This window comes from Zootoca vivipara, chromosome 6 (assembly GCF_963506605.1).
Source record: "Zootoca vivipara chromosome 6, rZooViv1.1, whole genome shotgun sequence".
Taxonomy (NCBI): domain Eukaryota; kingdom Metazoa; phylum Chordata; class Lepidosauria; order Squamata; family Lacertidae; genus Zootoca; species Zootoca vivipara.
The window spans coordinates 78561027-78577462 of record NC_083281.1 but is presented as its reverse complement, the minus strand read 5'-3'; positions in this window follow the sequence as shown (position 1 = coordinate 78577462).

Below are 16436 nucleotides of genomic sequence, written 5' to 3'. Positions count from 1 at the left end.
GGAGCATGAAAGGCCCTGGGACTTCAGCCAGAGAAGCAATTTGTGTCTGTGGGCGGTAGCTCAGTGGCAGAGAACTTGTTTTGCATGCAGAAGGTACCTGGTTCAATCCCCCACCATCTCCAGATAGGGCTGGAAATGCCCCCTGCCTGAAAGCCTAGCCAGTGTAGACCAGTGTTATGTACTGAGCTGAATCCTAGAACAATAGGATTCAGAATCGCACCCCCAAACTCAGCCCTCCAGATGTTTTGGGACTACAACTCCCATCACCCCTAGCTAACAGGACCAGTGGTCAGGGATGATGGGAATTGTACAGTCATACCTTGGTTTGCGACCACAATTTGTTCCATAGAGCCGGTCGCTCCCCAATGCACGCTTCTGCACCGCTAGAGCGTTTCTGCGCATGCGCGTGCTGCACAGATCGCTTCTGCGCATTCGAGCGCTGCGGAACCCGGATGTAAACACTTCCAGGTCCGCGGTGGTCGGAAACCGAAGCAGTCGCAAACGGAGGTGTTCACAAACAGAGGTATGACTGTAGTCCCAAAACAGCTGGAGGGCCGAGTTTGGGGGTGCCTGGTGTAGACAATACTGAGCTACATGGATTCAATAGTCTGATTTGGTATAAGACAGCCTTCCTGTGCAGATCCACATACACATATAATGGGTTGTATCTAATGTTGGTACTACACAGAACAGACCCTTCAGCACTAATGGACATGCTACCTCTGGTCCAATAATTCTGATGAATCAATATACAAACCGTGACACAATTATTCTTTGAAATTTGCACTACCCTGAATTTTGCAATTTTGTTCTTCAAGCAATTTGTACAAAAATACACCAGAGGAAAGTGTGCAGTTTAGTTAAAACAGCACACAGAAAATGTCCAAAATTAATCAAGACTGCATACAAAAAGGTGTATATTAGGATAAATTTGCAGAGACAAATTTTCATGAGAATTTAAATAAAAACCCTCAAATTGTAGCAGAAATGTAGAAAACTTCACTTCAGATCAGGAGTGTCAGTTTAGCCCCGCGACTGTGGGTGCTGAGGGCCATGGATGTCATGCAGCATGCATGGCCCTGGCATTGAAATTTGTGGGTACCCGGCCCCTTCATGGGGAATTTTGTGGGTGCTCGGGCACCCGTGGCCCCAGGGAGTTGGCACCTATGCCTCAGATAAAAAGCAAACAAACAGAAAAACCATGCCAAACAGTTATATCCATCCATATATGTGAGCTCAGTGTACAATTCAAAAAGATTACCAACATCTTAAAGAAAGAGGGAGATTTGGCCTGCCCGATCTAAAACTATATTATGAAGCAGCCTGCTTTTCTTGGATAAGAGATTGGTGTCAGCTTAAAAATAACGATATATTAGATCTAGAAGGGCATGGCAACCATTTCGGTTGGCAAGCATATCTAAATTATGATAAGGCTAAAGTGCACAAAGGCTTTACCGACCATATAGTAAGAAATGCCTTGTTTAGGCTTTGGGGGAAATATAGAAGATTAATGGAACCCCAAATCCCCAGATGGATTTCTCCATTGGAAGCAAAGACTGTAAAGCAGAAAAATATGAGAGGAAGGTGGCTAACATATAACTCATTATTGAGAGAAGAGGATAACCAAATTAAACTGAGTGATGGGGAAATCTTTGGAAAACAACTATGAAGTTCACAGCATGTTATAACATCAAATAAAATATGCTAATGATGCAATATAGATGGTACCTTACCCCATCAAAGCTCTCTAAAATGTACAAAAACTTCGCAAACAATTGTTGGCGATGTGGAGAAAGTAATGGAGACATGTACCACATGTGGTGGACATGTAAAAAGATTAGAGAGTTCTAGTGTCTTGTTTATGAGGAGCTGAACTTTTTTTTGGGGGGGTTAACCTTTCTAAAAAAAAGCCAGAGCATTTTTACTAAGCATCACAGGCAATGACATTCTGAGAATTTAAGAGAAATATTTTTATATGCCATGGCAGCAGCCCGAACATTGATAGCAATGAACTGGAAAGGGGAAAATGCTCCAGCTATAATGGATTGGCAAAATAAGTTACAGGAATATGCAAAAATGGTGCAATTGACTGCAACATAAGGCAAGCATTCGCGCAAAAAAGGGGAAAATATAAGAGATATTTATGAAATCACAACAGTGGTATGAAGTCTATGGCAGCATTTGATTGACCCTGGATTAATGAAATGTAAATGAAATAAGTCAAATGTTAGGAACTGTTCTAAGAATGTATTAGAAAGGAAACAAAGGGTAAGCTAATAATGTTAGGTATATTCACCATCAGAAAGAAAATACACATTGGGAAATGATAGGAAGTCCAATTATGTTTTGTTTTTGTCTTTAATCTAGGTTAATAAATAGAGAGGAAAACAAGAGATAGTAGAAATATAAAATTAAGTTTATTGTTTGTTAACAAATGGTGTATTACTTGTACTGTATATGGTTGTTGTTTTGTCTATAAGATTTATACTCATGTCTAGTTAAAGAAGATGTATTCTATATTTGTTATATAAGGTTGCCAATCAAGTATTACACACACACACTGCACACACACACACACACACACACTGTACACACACACACACACACACACTGTACACACACACACACACACACACACACACACACACACACACACACAAAACCACACACAAAAAGATTACCCACATGTTCTCTTGGCAAATGGTATGTTCCAAAAACTGTTTTTGCCTTGAATGTGAATGCAGGATGGGGAGCACTTAGTGGCAGAGCTAACTTGACAATTTTCTTACAATTCCTGCCCAAAGTCACTGCTTCCACTTAGCTGAGTTTGTGTCTGGTTTTCACACTTGACTGGGAGTGGTGGGGTAGGGGGAGAGTTAATTTCAAATGACCTAAGAGGGGTTCATTTTCTAGGTTGGGGAAAAATGGTAGGTGGCTGAAGGGTCAAGTTGCTGACTTCTTCCCATCTTGAAAACATCCCCATTGACCTGAGCCTGATGAGAGAGCTGTGGCCTAAAAGAAGATTAAATCCTGCTGTAAACCACCCAGAGTGGCTGGGATTAAAAAATAATAATATTGTTATTATTATTAAATACAGAAAGTGAAAGGTTGTCTACAGCTAAGGCTGCATTCATGTGGCAGTTTATTCCATTTCCCTAACGTTCCCCAAACTGTTAAGTTCCACGTTATATTTGAGCTTTCACGGGATGCAGCAGCCGGTTCCGAACTATAGCGGAATATAGTGCAAGTTTTGGCAATCATTTCTGTATTATTTGCAAATGGACCTGGAAGCAGACAGCGTGGAAATGAGCAGACCCATTCAAATAAATGATGTAGGTTACTTTCAGTGGATCTACTGTATGGAGACAACTCCGAGGAACCACAGCAACACCAGGCATGCAACTTACCAGAATTTCCTACACGATCCGCCATGGTCGGGTAATTGTGGTGAGGTGCTTCTCCCGCGTGGCTTGAGATTCTTGCATTCAGAATATCTCCAAAACTGTATCAGAAACAGAATGAGAGAGAGGGGGAGAGGGAGAGAATACAGTTCTCCAGAACCCTGGTTAAATATTAAAGCATGCTACAAGGTATTTCTTTTGTCACTGCGCAGACCATGAATTTTTTAAAAGGAGGAGGCACCCAGGTGGTATGATCATTGTCACACAGAGGAAAGAGAGCTTTCGCCCTTCAATGGAAGCAGAATTGGTATATCCTAGGGGTGGACTCCTGGGTTATCTGCCAGGGCTACCTGCAAATGGTAGGCATGGCCAGAAGCAAAAGTGGACAGGGCAAGACATGTGAATTTTACCTTGCGTACAGTGGGATGCGGGTGGCGCTGTGGTCTAAACCACAGATCCTAGGGCTTGCCGATCAGAAGGTTGGCGGTTCGAATCCCTACAACGGGGTGAGCTCCCATTGTTCAGTCCCAGCTCCTGCCAACCTAGCAGTCTGAAAACATGTCAAAGTGCAAGTAGATAAATAGGTACCGCTCCAGCGGGAAGGTAAACGGCATTTCCATGTGCTGCTCTGGTTCGCCAGAAGCGGCTTAGTCATGCTGGCCACATGACCTGGAAGCTGTACGCCAGCTCCCTCGGCCAGTAAAGCGAGATGAGCGCCGCAACCCCAGAGTCGTCCACTACTGGACTTAATAGTCAGAGGTCCCTGTACCTTTATCTCTTTACAGTGGGCACAAGTATAGTAATTCATGTGTGCTCATCCCTCTCTGTCCTCCATCTGAGCAAGAAAGAAACACAATCAGAGATAAGCTGCTCCATCTCAATCCATTTCTGCACATGCCTGTGACATGCTCCTCTTTCATCATAGCAATATCTGGCATCTGACCACTCAAACCACCTCAGGATTTTTTTAAGGACATCTTTGGATTTCACCACACCGAGCCTTCCTCTGGGGGGCACTGAGCTGTCAGAAAGTAGAAATGGAACTTTCCTAATCTTTCCCTATTCAATAAATACATAAAGAACATAAGAACATACCTGCTGGATCAGACCACTAGCTCATCTAATCTAGCATCCTGTGATCAAAGTGGTCAACCAGTTGCCCCAAGGCCAGTTTTGCATGTGTTCTAACATAAACTTGTTTCAACACCTTCTCTGTGGATTTAAGTATGTATTATATTCACGATAAAACCGAATGCATTTTCACATGAAATACAGATCTTTGTATGCATTTCCCCTTAGAATTTGAAATAAATAAATTAAAAATTAAAAATTGTCCAGTAGCACCTTAGAGACCAACTAAGTTTGTTCTGGGTATAAGCTTTTGTGTGCATGCACACTACTGGACAATTTTATTATTATTTTTTATTTTGACTGTGTCAGACCAACACAGCTACCTACCTGGACCTTAGAATTTGGTGTGACTTTGCCCCTAAGACACACATTTGTATATGGTCTTGCGCATTTTCCTCTACAATAGCGTATTTTTGTATGTGTCTTACTATATAGAGATGCCCACCATTGCAGGTAGATGACAATCCAAGCAAAGGGAAGGTCAGTAGTTTCAGGAAGGCAAGTCACGTATGATCAGCACCTTGGAGAGGGACTTGGATGCAGGTTTCAGGACCACTTTTTGTGTTCCTGCTGCTGAGGCAGAACATGCAAGTTGTTTCAGCAGTGACCTGGTGTAACTGGCAGATCTTTATAGACTATGGTAGATATCAACTGAACTAGAGCCCCCACCCCTCTGAATGCCACATCTGGCCAATTAAAGGGCGGGTGCCTTCTTCTGCAGCCAATGACTTCTTTCAGCCCCTTTCATATGGCTGTTTCTTCTGGGCTTTCTTGATCCTCCAAGGAATCTGTGGACCAGTCATCGGAGTCTGGTAGCAGAGATGCTTCTTTGAGGTTCAAGGAAGGAGAAGCAGTTCCAGTGACCAAGACTCCATATGGGATGAACCAGGAAGTGGGTTCATCTCTACTTCGGGACTGCCATTGTCAGAGGACTCTAGCTTCAAGGATTCCTGGTCTGGTGGAATTATGGCATCCCTCTCCCCCACCCTCAAATACTCACATTTGTATGCTTCCACCCTGCTAAAATATGCAAAATTGTGCACATCTCCCCCATAAAAAATGCTCATGTTTTGTATGCATTTTTGAAACAAAACTGCATCAAAAATATTGGGGAAGTACAGAGTCTAAATGGTCACTGGGTTCCAACCCATGCATTATTCTGAGAGCTGAAAATCAGGCCAATTCACTTAAAAATGCTTCCTGGATGAAATTGTCCTCCATCCTGTAGCTTTTGTAGCTCTTAACAAAAGATATTGGGGGGAAAATGTATGGAGGACAGATTTATTAACTACTATTACTTTTGAACTAAATAGAACCTGCGTGCACTTCAGCAGTATAGCTCTAAATATGAGACACTAAGGGGAATGAACAGGGGTGGACAAACATCAACATCTATTGATACCAAGCTCCCAAAGGTATATGCTTGGCTGTCATTAGAAGCAATATTCTGGAAAGAGGGAAAACTTTCTAATCAAACAGTGCTGCTGGTACTTAAGTCAGCCTTTCTGCAACCTGGGTTCCCCCAGCTGTTTGGGACTACAATTCCCATCAGCCCCTGCCTGGATAGCCATGCTGGCTGGGGCTCATGGAGGTTGTAGTTTAGAGCAGCTAGAATACACCAAGTTTGGAAAGACTGGCTTAAGTTTTTCACTTCATTTTACTTAAAGCTAAATGTCAGCTCATCTGAATTTGGAAGAAAACCGTTGGAGAAAATGTCTTTTTTGTGAAATAGAGGGCACAAACACAAGTGTGAAAAAACAAGTTTTCCATTTCTTAATACTTAGGAGTGCTTAGGAGGGAGAAAAAAACACCCTCCATTCCCTTCTGACTTCATTAATCTAATTCTTGCTCATATATCAAAGTGTAGCGCATTTCCTTGTAAAAATGATTAAGCTGCTAATTAAGCTGTTTATAACTTGTTTCCCTGGTTGCTAATGATAATTAACATGCAAATTAGCTGAGGGAAGAGAGGCGCAGGGGTCCTCAGTTCATTACGAAGTTAATTACTGTTTGCATACTTAAACATTACAGTTATAAATGGTGGCATTTAATGTAATGGGCAAGCTGATAATTATGCCAGCGACATTTTGAAAAGTCATTTTCGCTCTGTGTTTCTCTCTCCCCACCCCCCCACCCCAGCCCCAACCCCAGGTGATTAATGTCTTTATGCTTGGCTGATAAACTTAGTTCAAAAACCAATATAAGTTGGGTACGCCAGTGTAACCAAATAACTTATCGTTTAACAATAATATGCTCCTTTCTCTGCTCCTTGATTTAAAAGGAGGGAGGAGCAGGGCTTGCAGAGAAAATTGGCAGCCCAATTGCAGTAACAAACAGGTGAGACCTGAAGCAAAATGTTGCAATCTATCATGGTTCCTGCCCTCCATGTCCTCCTCCAGGACACTCCATTCTGCAACCCCCATTTTCCACCCCCCCCCCAATAATAATAATCCATGGCACTCAGTATTCTATGGCTGCTATGCATGCTTAGCCAGCCATCATTAGGCTTTGGGGCGTACGGGTTATTATATATATGGCACCCAGGTGGCGCTGTGGTTAAACCACTGAGCCTAGGGCTTGCTGATCAGAAGGTCAGCGGTTCGAATCCCTGTGACGGGGTGAGCTCCCGTTGCTTGGTCCCAGCTCCTGCCAACCTAGCAGTTCGAAAGCACGTCAAAATGCAAGTAGATAAATAGTAACCGCTATAGCGGGAAGGTAAACGGCGTTTCCATGTGCTGCTCTGGTTTGCCAGAAGCGGCTTTGTCATGCTGGCCACATGACCTGGAAGCTATACACCGGTTCCCTCGGCCAATAATGCGAGATGAGCACGCAACCCCAGAGTCGGTCACGACTGGACCTAATGGTCAGGGGTCCCTTTACCTATATATATATATATATATATTTCTGATAATCGGCAGAATTTCTCCAAGCATGCTGATCTCACTCTCTTCTTCCTCAAGGCACTCATTTTGCTCCAATACTTTTGGCACACACCACCTGAGTTCATTGTTAAAGGGAAAGGAGCAAAAGTTCAATCCAGCAGCTCTGGTGCATATAAGAACCACCTAACTGAATGAAACAAATGGTTAATTCAATCCACCATTCAGTCTGCAACATTGGCTAAGTCACCAAGCTTTCTGGGCCCATCACCACATCTGGATCTTTAAACAAATGCCATGGGTGCAAGCCCCCCCCCCCCGCTGTGGTCATGTCCAGCAATCTGAACCTTGGGAAGGACATAGAGCTGGAGGATGAATTGGGGAAGAGTATTACTCTTCCCAGTTCCTCCTCCAGGTCACTGTTCTTTCCACCTTGCGTCCAGTGTGGGTGAGTTTCAGAGACTTCATTGGCACCAGGAGAAGACCCCAAGGGCACCACTGCACCCACAGGCATGGACTTGATGACGCCAATACCTCTAGAAGCATGATAAATCCAGACAGTGATTACGCAATGATCAGTAATAAGAGGTGTGTTGTTTCTGAATGTGGAAGCTGTGAAGGATTCCCAGTTTCCCACCCCTCACTGCTTTAACAACAGAGGCTCTCCCTGTGCTTCTATACAAATGGGAGTAAACCTCCAGTGTCAGAATTGGACTTGTCTCCAGGGTACCTCAGGGCTCTGCGTTCGAAACCTATTTGCCACCAGTGGGGTTTCATTCCCATGGATCCCTACTGCTACAATTTGCCTCTCCCTTAGGCAACTATGTGGCTCCCTTGGCTTCCCTTTCCAGCCCTTTGAATTGTTGTAAGCCAAAAAATGGCTTATCTTCTGAGTTAGCCAATAAAACTCAGAGACAAGAGGAGTTAGGAGTCCATTTTGTTTATTGCAAAGCAATAAGGTTACAGTCGAATCTTTTCGCAAAACTGCAGCCCCGCCCAAAGGTCGGGCAGGAATTTATAACATTTCAGACAAAGGATTTTGATTTAACCAATCACATAAAGCATTACATCATTTAATATTTAATATTCATCATTATCTCATTTCATATTTAATACGTATGTCATTACCTAACCTAATACGCATGCGCAATAAGCATTGCTAACTACCGTGTTTCTCATATTATAAGACATGTCTTATATTTATTTTTTCCTCAAAAAAACACACTATGGCTTATTTTCAAGGGATGTCTTATTTTTTCCTCCTCCTCCTGCCGCGGCCGGCATTGCTGCTGCGCCTATCACTATGTCTTATTTTCGGGGTATGGCTTATATTCCTTGAATGCTTAAAAATCCTGCTATGGCTTATTTTATGGGTATGTCTTAAAATATGAGAAACAGGGTAGGCCAAGGATTGCTAGCTAGGCCTTTGATTCTCTATAATACGTTACATTATAAGCATATTCCAGGATTTATAGGGATTTACATTATCACCTTAATTGGGGCCCTTTGGGCCCCTGCTACAGTATGACAGGAGAAAAAGCAAAGAGTTACCTCTTCCACAGGAAAGCTTTGTTCTCGCCTCTTAGTCACACCTCTGAAGGTAAAATAAAAAAATTCCTTCAGTAGCACCTTAAAGACCAACTAAGTTTATGTTTTGGTATGAGCTTTCGTGTGCATGCACACTTCTTCAGAAGACTTAGTTGGTCTTTAAGGTGCTACTGAAGGAATTTTTTTATTTTGCTTCGACTCAGACCAACACGGCTACCTACCTGTAACTAGAACCTCTGAAGGTACTGAGACACTGCCCGAGTCCACGAACGTTTAGGCACATTTAACTTTATTATTTAACTTGAAAACATGGATTTCTCTGCTTCTTAAAAGTGCATATCTTCTTTTCATATAATACAGACTTGTTAATACACCTCCTGCATCTTGATAATAACGATTATAACCTTTCTTCCCATCCACCCGAACCTAACCCCCTGCTCCCTCTCTAACCCTCCACTCCCCAACTGCCAACCCCCAACTGCCTTTCAACGGTTGTTCCCACACCATTTAGAATGGCGCCTAGCTCCGCCTCCCAGGGAACACCTGCCTATCATGGGAATGATAGGTTAACCCATGATGAACCAGAATCATCACCAGGCACTATTCCGCCACATTGGCTCAGAACATTGGGCTGTATCCATTGCTACTCCTACTCAGAAGTTGGTGGACATGACTCATTTCAATCCATTGATTAAAATGTGTCTACTCTGAGTTGGATTGAGCTGGAGACAACCTACTGTTTCCGACCGAGGGGGATTAATAGCCATTGGGGCTCATAGCCATTCTTAGCTTTATCATCTATGTTTTGACTAATCCTCTTTTAAAGCCAATCAAATTGGGTCCAACCCAATCTGTGAACTATTATCATAGACATCTTATAAACTGCCCCCCCCCCACAATACTATGAAATATTTTGAAATAGCCAGAACCCCACCAAATTCATATCTTTAACAACTGAGCTTGCTTTATTCTCCCCTCCACACAAAGAAAATCCACATTAACTTGAAAGTTTTATATTTTTTTGTAGGATGCTTCAAGGTTTTGCTACACTCAATAGGCATATAAATTGTGTTAAATACATATACATGGTATCTACTGTAATAAGAATTGAGCATCCATGTTCACAGGTGGGGAACCAGATGCTGGAGACAAACAACCAGGAGATCACAGTCTCCTTCATCATGTACTCCTTGAGAACATCTTGTCATCCTCTGCTGGGGACACTGCTGAATAAGGTGTTGCTGTTCTTCAACTGGTTACGGTGTTGTTGTTCTTCAACGCCTGTCAGCCCTAGTCAGCATGGTCAATAGTCAGGGAGGACGGAAGCTGTAATCCAGCAACAGGCCCCTCAGCCTTGCTTTAAGGAAACAATCCCAGACACTTGGTAACATCACTTCCCCAGTGTATGAATTGGCTAGATTGCAAGCCAAGTTATCACCCTCCCTCCCTCACCCACCCACCCCAAATCAGAAAATAGTCTGGTTTATTATAGAACCCAGCCGGATTTGGTAGCCCTCTCATCCCTCAAACCCTGTGGAAGCTGGTCCATGCAGGTAAATGAGCATGTCAGCTTCCACTTTCCCCCTCTCATAGAGCTGGAAGGGACCCCCAGGGTCATCCAGTCCAACCCCCTGCAATGCAGGAATTTCAGCTAAAGCATCCATGACAGAAAGCCATCCAACCTCTGCTGAACCTCACCTGCCTACCTTCTTCCTTACTCCCACTTCAAATGGGAGGCAGCATTGGCTGTGAAGATTCCTCCTCCTCCGTCTTTGTGCTGCCCTTGCAGAGCTCAGCAAGGAAGAAGATGGGGACAAAACTTTGTTGGAACAGTTTGTCCTTGGCTCTGGCTCCAATTGCTGTTGGGTTCCCTGCCTTCTGCCCTACCAACCCCAAAGGGCATCACCTCCTGAACGATTTCACATTCACCCACCCAATCCCCTCCTGCTTTCCTTTCACTCCTTTTTACCTGGCTGGGCTGGTGGCTATGGTGGCAGCATTTGAGACAGGTGCTTATAAGCCCCTCTCCCGAAGAGCTGATAGCAAGCTGTGGTAGGTGAGATTTATATCCAGAAAACAGCACAGTGAGAAATGGCTTACACACTCTTTGCCCTTGCCTTCTTCTTGCAATGGATATTGGATCCCTTTGCACTCAGGAGTTCTGTAATCAGATCTCTTGCATCACAAGTGGCTCACTTGCTGAAAATCCATAGAGTTGTGATTCCTGCATTGCCAGGGGTTGGACCAGATGACCCTTGGGGTCCCTTCCAACTGCAAGTCTATGTCTCATTGATTCAGTGATTTTCTGCAGAAGGGAGACTCTTCTAGGGCACACATCTGGTTCAGAGGGGATTTTTCTTGAGACTGTGGCAAGGGTGGTTTTGGAAGGGTTAACCTCCCCTTCTCTGTTCACTGTGGATCTGATATGATTGAGAAGCCCCCCACCCATAATACATAGATAGATAGCTAGATAGATAGATAGATATTGACTTGTATACAATGCTAGTCTGACTCAGAGTAGATCCTTTGAAATTAATGAACATGACTAACTTGGGTTCATTGATTCCAGTTGATCTATGCTAAGTAGGATTTAGCTGGATAGAATGCAATCTGATTTTCCCAATCTGAAGCTCTGCTTTTCACTTTACAAATCAACTCATGGTTGTTGTTTTTAAATATCTCATGAAAATTCACTAGCAATTTAGTGAAAATTTAGTGAAAATTATATGTACTGTATATTCCTGCGTATAAGACTACTTTTTAACCCAGGAAAATCTTCTGCAAATCTTCTTGCCTAACAGAATGCATTGGAGGTTTTCAAACAGAGGTTGGGTGGCCATCTATCGGGGACTCTGGCTGAGGTTTCTGCACTAGATGACCTTTGGAAGTCCATTCCAACTCCACAGTTCCATGCTTCCTAGAGAATTCCATGATTCTATGTTTGTATGTTATTTTCAATAATATATGCATTTGTCTGCAAATTTCAAAGGACGGCTGTGTTTCGCTTTGCATGTTGTTTCAGAAAGTGGACTGAATTAAGTTTCTCCACTATGCTTACTTCTGACCATTGGCCTTTGGGGAAAACACTGCTTTTTTAGCTGGGCAAACTGTAGATGCAAAATCATCCTCCCCTGTCATTTCAAGAAAAGCCATTAGAGGGTGCCAGCATTCTGTATCTAGTTCTTAAAAGTTCCAGACAAACATAGGAAGCCTGTTTGAGCTGGAAAAAGCAGAATTAATGAGAGGAAAGTGTGATGGAGGGGATCTAGGCTACTTTTTCTGCAACCAGAAATCTGCATTGAATGGGTGGCTTAGAGCAAGAAGAAAAGGCTAAGGGGCTCCTTGGACCGCTCTCAAAAAGAACTGTTCGAAGCAAAGCATATCCATCCTTTTCTAAAATGTCACTTCAGCCTAAGGGCATCCACTCACCTTTGCACCTATTCACCTGTTTTAGGCCAGTTTGTAGGGAAGAAAACAAAAATAGTTTAAGAACTACAACAGCAATACAATTCACCAAACTTATTATTGAAATATTCGTTCTTATTTATGGTCATTTGATCATTTCTCTCTCGTTATTATTATTTCATAAAATGTATACACTGCTTGATTGTGGGGGGAAATCCCTCAAAACAATTTACAAAAAAGTTAAAACAATAAAATGACCAGCAAAAACAATTAAGAACAATAACCGAAAGTATTCAAAAAAATTGAAACCAACATGAAGACTTCTATTTACATGGGCTGAGCTGAAAACCTGTCTCCTGCATGCTTGGTGGGTGGGGTGATGAGGACTCTAAGGTTTGCCTAAGTGTTAAACAACTTTAGAAAAAAGCTAGGGTGGGAATAGCTTAAAGAGATCAGTGGGGCACAAAATACCGAGTTTTTCATGGCCACCATGACAACCATGGCGCTGTCTCAAACAGTTATCAGACCAATGCATCAGGAAAGGGTACACCACTGATGTAGCCTTTACCAAAGCAATATGAGGGATGGACAATTTGCTCCTGTAAGGCTGGTGGGCCCATATGGAAGGACCACACCAGAGGGTGATAGGGTTCCTGAATGGTAGGAGGGATTTTCCAGTGGAGAATCCTGTCAAAGTCCTGGTTTCGCTATGGAATGGCAAGATGGAAGGAGTCATTGAAACAATCACGCCCAAGTGTCCTCTTTGGCCCAAGTGGGTCCTTGGTATTCTGGGAATCTTTGGTCTACATAGCAAGACTAGAGTGCAAGGGGTGCAAGTTCCGCTCAGACGACTGGCCAGTGCACCTAATCATGCCTACCGCGTGGCAGTGCAGGCTACAAAGAAGGCCCATTCCACAGCTTGCATTGCCTCCTTTAGTAGCTGGCCAGCCGAGTTATTTCACACAGTTCGGAAGTTACTGACTCCAACTGAAGGGGGGGACTTTAGAACCTGCTGCCTCCACCCACCCACCCATTTTGAGGATAAGGTCACTTGACTTTGGAGTGACCTTGACTCCACAGTTCTTGTAGTTTCAGATGATGTATCCAATGCCAGAGTTGGTGGATGTGTTGTGGGATCAGTTTCAGCTGATGTAGTCAGCTGATGTGGACAAGGTGCTTGCAGCTATACAGTGACTATATGCCCTCTTGACCCTTGTCCCTCCTGTCTTATTAAATCCAGTAGAGTGGGGTTTGACTGGTTGGGTCTAACATGTGGCTCATGCTTCATTGTGTGAGAGGGTGCTGCCTACCTTGAGAGAGGCAGTGTTGCAGCCTCTCCCCAAGAAACCAGCTCTGGACCCTTTGGGCTGGAAAAAAGCTATTGACCAGCTGCGAAGGTCAAGGGTTGGGCTAGCAATGTCATCCCAAACACCTTCTCCAGGGGTTAATTTCTTTACTTAATCTACTCTTCCACAATGGCCTTGAAGACTAGCAACTCAGCGGCCTGCAGTTTAGCACTATGGGAACAGTTTAGCACTCCCCCCCAAAAAAAAACTATGTAGAGGAGCTTTCTAGCATGCTCTTCCCACTGTAATCCTAACCACAGTTTGTTGTTAACTGAAAACTGATTAAAGTATGGTTAAAAGAAGCCAAGATGGAAGCTGTGCTTTCCAATGTTTCAAAAACAGTTTCAACTAGCCATGGTTTCTGATTTGGAAATAACAACAAGCTGTGGTTTGTTTAAACTAGGAAGTGGAAGCTTTCATTGTGGGTCTACCAGAGAAAGGCAAAAGGGAGTGCTGAATTCACATTCCACTAAACTTAAGATAGGGAACACATGGCCCCTTAGATGTTCTTGAAATCCTGCTCCCACCAACCCCAGTCAGCACAACCAATGGCTAGGGATGATGGTGGGTGTGATTCAGCAACACCCAGAGGCCCACAGGTCCCCCATCCCTGCATGAAACCAAGCCAATGTGTGAATTGCTGACTGAACAGTATGCATTTAAGGGGAGATGAATATTGCATTTGTGGTCTTACATTTGGCTCCTTCACCACAGAGCTGAATTGAACACTTGTCAGAAAAGAATTTTGATGCCACACTGATAAAATTTTAGTGATTGTATTACACGTAAGGGCCTTTTCTGTGGTGGTTCCCCAGTTGTGGGATGCCCTGACAGTGAGGCATGCCTGTCTCCATCATTCATAACTTTCAGGAGGGATTTGAAAACATTCCTTTTTACCCAGGCAATTGATGGCTCGAGAATACTGTTTCTCACCACCCTGGGATCACTGGATGGACAAAGGTGCTGCTGTTTTTTTAATTGTAACAGTTTTTAGAATGCTTTAACTCTTTCAGATTGTTTTTTTCTCTGCATTCATTTTTGAAATACTGTATATTCCTGCATATAAGCCTACTTTTTAACCCAGGAAAATCTCAAAAGTGGGGGTTGTCTTACATGCTGGGTTCTATTTCTTATACGGCGAGTATATCCCAAACTCCATATTTTAATTGGAAAAGTTGGGGGTCCTCTTATACGCCCAGTCGTCTTATACGCCGGAATATGGTACGTATCTGGTTGCTGCCCTGGGCTCCTTGGGAAGGAAGGGAAGGATAAAAATTCAAGTATTTTTAGTAGTAGTAGCAGCAATTGTTTTATTATTATTATTATCTATTTTACTTATTTGTGTACCTAGGCATATTGTCTGGAAATATTGATTGTTGCTTAGTTGTGTTACTTAAAAATGCAGAATCTATTGCTATGACAATGATTACAGTCATCAGCTGCAGTGGTATCAAATGTGAAATTTGCACTGTGTTTTCTAAATACTTATTTTTGTTCGGATGTATATATTCCAACACATATAATTAAATAAAAGCCATCACTTGACATTGAAGCTATCATGTGATGAAGGAGTGCGTGAACCAGCTTCAGGTCAATGAGGAACACTTTTGCACTTTACAGGGAACCAGGCAGAGGGCCTTCTCAGTAGTGGCACCTGCCCTGTGGAATGCCCTCCCACCAGATGTCAAAGAGAAAAACAACTACCAGACTTTTAGAAGACATCTGAAGACAGCCCTGTTTAGGGAAGCTTTTAATGTTTGACGGACTATTGTATTTTAATATGTTGTTAGAAGCCGTCCAGAGTGGCTGGGGAAACCCAACCAGATGGGTGGGGTATAAACAAACAAACAAACAAACAAATAATTATCATCATCATCACCACCACCACCATCACTTGTTTGGCTGAGCTGGCAAGCAGGGCTCTAGAAGTGGCAGGTTGTCTGCAGCTAAGCTATACACAGAGGAGGCCCATTGAAATGAGCATCAATTCCAATGGGTCTACTCTGAGTAGGGCTAACTCTGGCCACAACCCACTGGAAGCTTTGAAATGGCTACAAATCTTCCGTGGCTCAAACCTGCTCCCCACAGCTCTTAGCCCAAGGCTAACCCATGCAGTGGCTTCCACATGTTGCTGTACTACAACTCCCACCATCCTCTGACCATTGTCCATGCTGCTAGGACTGATGGGAGCTGCAGTCTAGAAACAACTGGAGGGCATTGTGTTGGTTATTCTTCCCTTAGCCTGTAAAATTAATGGTGGGCTTGTACAATGCAATACGACCAGTTTTCGTTTTAAACAAAAATACACCCATCACTTACATCCATTTCAGTGTCTCCGAATGCTTTCTCACAGTCTAAGCCTGCCCTCTAGACCAGCATCCAATTTTAAGGAGGGAGAACAGGAGAAAGCAGACTTCCTTTGCTCTATAGTCTGTAGATCCCTTATCAGCCTGGGTAATCTGAGACAGACTTGCTGAACATTGACTTTGTTACAGTACCTGGAGCAAGTTGCTATATGTTAATGTAAAGCCGTAGAAATTACAGCCCAGGATTTCAGCATCCTAATTTAAACTTCCTCTTCTTTCGGGCTGAACAGAAACCAGAAGCAGAAAGCAAGGGGAGGGGAGGGGAGGGGAGGAACGAGTGGGTTGTGATGGGAAGGGAGAGAAGAGGGAGACCATTCAGTGCATCATTTCAAGAAACCCCTTAACTGTCTGTAGGAAGAA